Source organism: Meriones unguiculatus, chromosome 6 (genome assembly GCF_030254825.1).
Source record: "Meriones unguiculatus strain TT.TT164.6M chromosome 6, Bangor_MerUng_6.1, whole genome shotgun sequence".
NCBI classification, from domain to species: domain Eukaryota; kingdom Metazoa; phylum Chordata; class Mammalia; order Rodentia; family Muridae; genus Meriones; species Meriones unguiculatus.
In genome coordinates, this window is record NC_083354.1 from 45,527,210 (window position 1) to 45,534,961 (window position 7,752).

Below are 7,752 nucleotides of genomic sequence, written 5' to 3' on the forward strand. Positions count from 1 at the left end.
AGGAAAGAGTTTACTGGGCAAATCCAAAACTTACAAGAGAGCAACTGGGGTGCACCTCAGTGGCTGAACAGTAGCCACTTACATAAGGCCCTGGCTTCTGTCCCTAGCACTACACTAATAAATAAAGAAAAGAGAGCTGGGCATAGTGGTCTAACACTTGTGAGGCAGAGGCATCTTGCTCTACATAGTGAGTTTGAGGCCAGCTTCATCTACAGAGTGAGTTCTGACACACCCAGAGCTATGTAGTGAGACCTGTCTTGAAAAGAAAAGGAAAAGAAAAGAAAAGGAAAAGAAAAGAAACAGAAAGAAACCATAGAATTACCATGTGACCCTATGAGTCCATTTATATATATTTATATATACATACATTACAAATATATACTATATATAATAAATATATAATATAGTATAAATATTTATATATACATACATATGTATATGTGTGTATGTATGTGTGTGAATATACAGGTCATAATCACGAAAGCCCCACATTGGGACCAAGTGATAAATAAATGATGAATAATGGACATGCATTCAGTGGACTATTATTCAATGATAAAAAGAAGGGAAGTCCCAATATGTAGCATAACCTTAGCCCTTGAAACATATTAAGCCTTTGAGCAATGGGATACTAAGAGTGACAGTGAAAATGTATAGTCTTGAGGGCTGGAGAGATGGCTCAGTGGTTAAGAGCATTGGGTGCTCTTCCAGAGGACCTGGGCTCAATTCTCAGCACCCACATGGCAGCTCACAACTGTCTGCAACTCCAGCTCCAGGGGATCCAACACTCTCACACATACACACACACATACATACAGGCAAAACACCAATGAATATAAAGTAGGAATAAATAAAGTATTTTTAGAAAATGTATAGTCTCTCCCCCCCCCCCCCCCCGAGACAGGGCTTCACTGTATAGCTCTGGCTGGCCTCAAACTCATTATATAGACCAGGTTGTACCCAGGGGTACAGGGGTACTTCTTGAGGCTGTGAAAATGATCTAAAGTTGAATATGGTAATAGCCACACAACTCTGCCAATACACCAAAAAACCATTAAAGTGGATTTTATTTCCCCGAGAACTGAACCATCGTCAGTGCAGGGATAGACAGAAAAAAGTGGAGGCCTAAAATGAGATTGGAAAAAAAAAAAGTGGTTAAAAAGTAAGGTGTTACCCTGACAAAGAAGCGGAGATAATGTCAGTAGAAAAGCGACTCTGACAGGGGCAGCAGATGGGAATTATCCTGGGAGCCTTTGTGCAATTGAAATTTGGTTTCTACTAAAAGCTTTGTAATGAGAGTGGAATCCTCTCTACTTTTTAAAGTGTTCAAACTGAGCCACAGTGTCACTTTTACTCAGCACTCTGAGGACAGCCTTAACTCAAACCCTGTCAGCTTATTTTGGCCCTGCCTGGCCCATATAGAAGTTTCTAGCCATTTACTTTTTTTTGAATTGGAAGGAAATCACATGTGATGGGTTTTCCTTTGGCTTCCTGGAAATAATGGCTTCCATCAGGGGAGCCCATTAGAGCACTTCGCTACCACTTATATGTGTCTCCTGTAGGCATACTTTTTGGGGTACTTTATCCACCCCAATACCTCCCAACCTCCAACACTAGGCAGGCAAGAAAGAAAGTTAGAGGGAAACGGGGTTGTAAACCTCTTTGGACTATTTCCTGCTGATGAGGGGCATTAGGTTCCTAGGGGCAAGTCTAGTCTCCATTGTCAGAATATCTAGCAAACCTGCAATAGCAAATTCAGCAACAAGGGACCACCAGAGCAGCAGCAGGGACCCCCCAGGAGCAGAGACCAGCAGGGACCAGCAGGGACCAGCAGCAGCAGCAATAGTAAGGGATCAGCAGTGGGGAGAGCAGTAGCCACTACAAGACTCTCTCAGGCTTCTCCCATTTATCACCTCTCAAGAGTTCCCAGAATTAAACTATCTGCAGCTAGCAAAAATCACACCCCTTCCAGAGCACGAAACACATTATAGTCAGCTGCTGTGGACAATCCTGAAGCAGCCCCATACCCCACACCCGGGGATTAAAAACAAAAAACATATTCATGTACCATAACTGGGTTGGTTTTTTTTTTCTTTTTTTTTAAAGAAACCAAAATTCTCACTGAAATCTCCTCTACTTCTTTATTTCCAGCTCTGTCGTGCTTCAGCTCCTCATGATCATGTGAGACTCATGCCCTCTCCTCCCCCTTCCTGCACCACACGAGGATATGACTAGTACAACAGCCGCTTCCATCTTGCGGCTGATGGGAAGGCTGATGGGAACTTCAGAATGCCAGCTCATGCTGCGTTGCTGAGCGAACCCTGGAATCTCCTTCCTCCAGGTTTCTTGTTTTGGAACAGACTTGGCTGTTTACTTTTCCTTTAAAGCAGATGGCGTCCTGATGAGTCAAGCAGTCACTGATAGCATCCCCTCCCCCCCTTACCCGCGAATGTCTTCCACACGTCTTCCCAGTACCATGCTGGGGAAGAGGGGTAGAGGGTGACACGGTCCCTACCTATTCTTTATCCAGTGACCAGTGAATTGTCATATATCCTGGGTGACAGATGCTCTAGCTCCAAATACTTTCTCTCCCTCAGAAACCAGGCCACATCTCTCTAGACACAGAATTGATTAGCCCTGCCCCTACCTTGCACGGTGAGTTTATGACCCCACCTAGTGCGTGCCTCCTTGGCTCCTGGTAGAGGCTGGGTCACACACTTGTGAGGCAGAGGCATTTCCTTCGTCCTTGGGATCTGAGGGGAAGTGAGGAACCAAATCTCCTTCACGAGTCTTCACGATAGCTGCCTAGGGCCACGATGCCATTTCTCCTGCTAGTCTGGAATTGGAGGCTCTGTCTCCTTCAAACCCTGCTGTGTTGTCTACGGCTAACTCATACTGATGTTGTGCCTCTTCAAGGCTTCATCATGGACAGTCTGTGGCCATGAGCCTGTACCTCTCCCAACAGCGCTTCAGAAGGGAAACTGGGTTAGCTTCTCTCTTTACAAACTCACCATGATTGTCCTTCATCTAACAATACGGGCTCCAAATTTCCCACCTCTGTCCCTCTCACGCATGCCTCCCTCCTTCTTTACCTGCCCCTAACCTCCAGCTTCCCAGCCCTCAACAGTCAAGCTCTGTCCAGACTTCAGTGAGCTCAGAAAACAAAACAAAGGTGCTGTAGGAATCAAGACCCACCCTCCAAGACCGCAACTGCATTTTCCCACTGTGGGGCTGTGACATAAAGGGATAGCTGGAGATCACCAGCACCATTTCAGTTGTCTTTCTTCTGTAGAACTTGAGTTTTGAGTTTCATAAAATACTGAACATCATCTCTCCATTTACTATCTTGGTTTAATCTGGTGAAATATTTTCTCCAATTCAAGAACCAGTACGCTTCTGAAATCGTGTGTATTTTTTCAAGTTTTGGTAGCAAAAAGTAAATACGATTGTGCCCAATGGTTTTGAACTGTGCATGCATTCTTGATGTCTGCTTCCAGAAGTCTTAATAAATTCAGTTCTGCTAAATTCCGTGCTTCTACCCAGGTCGTTTCCTTACTGTGACACTATCCTTCCGTGATTGATGGCAGTTCCGTACAATGTGCTGGGATATTAAAAGCGGTATCGGGGCTGCCTAACGTAATCATCGTAAGCACCACTTTAGTAAACCCATTAAAGTGATCTCAGCAATCTCTAGTCTAGATCAGGACCAGCTTGGGCTGCTATTGTCTTCTTGGGCCTTTCTTTTATGAATTCGAATGAACCCGAAGTCTGTCTCAGACTCAGGTATAGCCCACGCTTTATGTTTCTGCGGAGCTGTTTTTCATCACAGACTAATAAACGGTAGACAATGCTCTCGGTGGAGTCTGCTCACTGCATCAGATTTCCACACTGCTGTGTGACTGTGTGGAAAATGAAAACAGAGGGGGGCTGAGATAGCAGGTGGAGACGCAGCCCACAGACACGTGGCAGAGGTGAGGGATTAGTAACAGTCTGTCTCCCCAGAAATGAAAAGATGATTTGTCACTGTGACAGAAGGTGTCTAATGCATGCATTGATGATTTTCTTCACAGACGCTTCGGGTCTGATCTGTCCTTACTGGATTCCGTTGGGAAAGGAATTCAAACTCTGTGAATTCTTGAATATTTCTGAACCGATTTTAATGAAAAAGTGGCATTAAGTCTTCTCTGCACACTCGTTAAGGGTTTCTGCACCTTTGCCGAAGCAGTCCTCAGAAAAAAAATGGAATTTGGCCCCAGGCAGCACATCATTGGATTTATATGAAACATCAGCCAAGGTTTGATCTGTGGCTCTGATCATTGTTTTATTATCCTAAACTACCTAGATTCTCTTGTCAAGACTGGTTTCCATGTCAGTTACACTCCAGAACAAGCAGGATGTTTCAAACCTTCTCCTGGGCTGAAAATGCAGTTCAGTTGGTGAAGCGGTTGTCTACCCATGGCCAAGGCCCTTGGGTTTATCCCTGGCGCTGTGTGGTAGTGTAATCCCAGCACTCAGGAGGTGGAGGGAGGAGAAGCAGAAGTGAGGCAGAGTTTGAGGCCAGCCTAAGCTACATGAGATCCTGCCTCAAACAAACGAGCAAAGAGACAAGAACAAACAAACAAAACGAGCTTCCAATGGCTGTGTGCTAGAGGAGCAACAGTGTCTTCACCTTAGAAGGCTGTCGGTGTGACCTCGAGAGCAAATGAAAGCTGACTGCGGTCCTCATGGCTTGAGCTTCACCGGACTGGACAGTTCGTGTGGCAACAGAAGCAGATGGGGAAGGAAAGGCCGCTGGGGCTGTAGGGAGGCAGTGTCCACATGGCTCTGATGCCTAACCTGCCAGTTAGCAGCCATGATATTACAGGAGGCTTAGCTGACTCCAGTGACCTTCGTTCTGGTGTAATCCTCTTCCCTTGAGAGTGAATAGGGCTTGTGACTCGAGGTCAACCACAGAATGTGGCAAACACGATGCTTTGCAGCCGCTCCTGTTATGTTCCGGTGTGTGATGAAGGTGATAAGATGCTGCCTGGATGACTCACATCCATGCAGAGGATCCCATCTTAGCCCAGGCTGGCATAGGCCTACCCTCCTGACACACAGAGGCAGACACATCATGAATTGAAAGTCAACTGGGGTTACATAGTACGTTTAAATCTAGCCTGAGCTACATAGCAAGAACCTATCTCACAAAACAAAGCAGCATTTCATCTTAAACTGTACCTTGTATAATCCTGTGTCTGTAACTCTAGTACTTGGGAGGCACCTGAAGGAAGATCAAGGAGTTCAGTGTCATTCTCAGCTACAGAAAGAGTTTAAGGCCAGCCTGGGCCATATAAGACCCTGTTTCCCAAAACAACACACCATAAAATTGTTCTTAGTAGACCCAGGGAAGGTCGTTTTAGCCTCAGAAAAACAACGATCTGACTGTGAAGAGGGTCATGTGATGGGGACAGTGGGCAGGCACAGAGGAGCAAGAATTTCTGTTGCTAAGAGCCAGTAAGAAGCTGGGACCCTCAGTCACGTAGCAGAAGGAAGTGAATTTTTTCCAAAAACCCAGGTGAGCTTGGAAGTGGAGTCCTCCTCAGTCCAGTGTCCTGGAAAAGATGTGCTCCACCTAACTCCTCCACAGCAGCCTTGTGGGATCCTGAGCAGAAGGCCTAGACAGGCTGAGCGCAGATGCCTTCCACGTGCATGCTCCCAAAGGGGTCTGTGGGACACCAGTCCCTCTTTCTGTCTTTCATTCTAGCTATCTCTTGAATGAGCCTCTGTGTATATACTTTTGTCATGATGGTCTGTCTGAGCAGAGGCCCAAAAGCCGTGGGTCCAACTAACCACTGACTGAAACCTCCAAAACCGGGAGCCAAAATAGCACTTCCTCTCCATGAGCTGATCCACTCAGGAATTTCATAGAGCAACGAAAAGCCACCTAGCGCCCTTCCCTATTAGTAGGCTAAGTCACATCAACTGAAACAATAGCTCTTACCACACATACAGTTGTTCTTATCATCTTACTAATATACTTTTGAAGGCGGGGAGCTATCTCAGCCTGTTAATTGCTTGCCCTGGAACCTCAGTCTTTAGAACTGAGATAAAAGCGGGGGGGGGGGGCACGGTGGTGCCAACTTGTAATCAGTCCCAGCACTGAAGAGGCAGAGACAGGTGGGTCCCTGAGATTTGCTCGCTATCCAGACTGTCCTAATAGGCAGTTCCAGGACAATGGGAGAGCCTGTCTAAAAAACAAGGTGGATGGTGCCTGAAGGTTGACCTCAGACCTCTATTCACATGTGTACATATGTGTGTGCACACACGCATATCTACATGAATACAAACCCACACATATGAATATGTATGTATGTATGTTTGTATGTGTGTATATATATATAATTTGGAGTTTCTAGGAGACCTAGGCACCATGCTGAGTTTCAGGAGCCAAAGTCTCACTCTGGGACTTACTCTAGAAGAGCCCAGGGAATCCACGCCCGGTGGACACAGACACATCTATCTCTTTTTTAGCTCCCTTGACTCTGCACCATTATCTACTAGATTTTTTTCCAGTCACCCGCTCCATGCCCAGGAAGACACAATATCAACAGGAATGGGAAGTTCTCCTTCTCCTTGACCTAAGAGCACCCAAGTGGTGACCAGAAGCCATATGATAAGCCTGACATTGGAGTTTTGCGCTTGGGACTGAGATCCTAGATTATGACAGGGACACACACCAAGGTCCTCATCCATAGGGTCCAGAGAGAGGCTGTGAGGTGGTTTACATCCTTGGTCATGTGATACTGTGAGACTGGGCTTTCTAGCAACTCAAAAGTGATACCTTACAGGGAGTTGGTGAGAACTCAGGTACATAGTCCTAGCACCATGGTCATGAACCTGGAACCTTCCAGAAGGCAGGCCCTCCAAGATAAGGTGTCTCTATTAACAGTCTTCTCCAAGAAGAGTCAGGTTCCACCCTTTTGCAGTGTTGATGTGGGAAGAAAGAGCTGGGAGACTCTTTGCCTTATGACTGAAGTTTTGGGGTTTTTAAAAACCTTTTAGTGTGTGTGTGTGTGTGTGTGTGTGTGTGTAAACAAGTACATCACACAGGGAAAATGTGAAAGCCAGAGGGACAATTTTTGGAAGTCAGTTCCTTCAACTGTGGGTTCTGGGGATCAAAACTCAAAACTCAGGTGATCGAGCAAACATTCTCCAGCTAAACCACATCACTGCTCCCGGACCCACCCCCTTTTAAGGATAAGATCTCATGTCTGTGTCCAAGGATGCTGTCAAAATCAGCTTGTAGCAGAGGATGACCTTGAAGCCCCTCTCCTCCTGCTTTCATCTCCTCATTGCTGGGATGACAGGCTGGAATGCAGTACTGAGGACAGAACCCCAGGCTTCAGGCATGCTACACTAGCATGCTGCCAGCTGAGCTGTAGCTAGCTAGCCCTCGCCACTCAGGCTTAGAGGCTTGGGAATAAGCTCTTTCAAAACATTCTCAAGCTCTTGAAAGCCCATTGCTGATCGATGTGGGCCTACAAGTTTAGCCTGAAGTATTTTGTGCTAGTTGTCTATTTAGAGCTACCCTGTGTGGACTGTCAACACATTTCCTTGAGGAGACAGCAGGTGACCTTGTTAACTAACAGCAGGAACTTAGTCTAAAGATGGAAGCACCTATCACGCCCTAACTGTCCTCCTCTGAGCTGCCTGATGAGACCCACTGTCTTGTCGCTGTCAGATTTCTTCATGTGGCCCTGGTTATCAGCC

At 46.2% G+C, this 7,752-nt stretch overlaps 1 long non-coding RNA gene across 1 annotated transcript in view; it reads left to right on the plus strand.

Annotated features, from left to right (window-relative positions):
• LOC132654664 (uncharacterized) overlaps nt 1-3,449 on the plus strand; it is a 58,481-nt gene extending 55,032 nt beyond the window's left edge. Inside the window, exon 3 of the long non-coding RNA XR_009592331.1 lies at nt 2,152-3,449. This is a non-coding gene — a long non-coding RNA (uncharacterized LOC132654664). The remainder of the gene's footprint in view (nt 1-2,151) is intronic.
• Nucleotides 3,450-7,752: the final 4,303 nt, after the last annotated feature.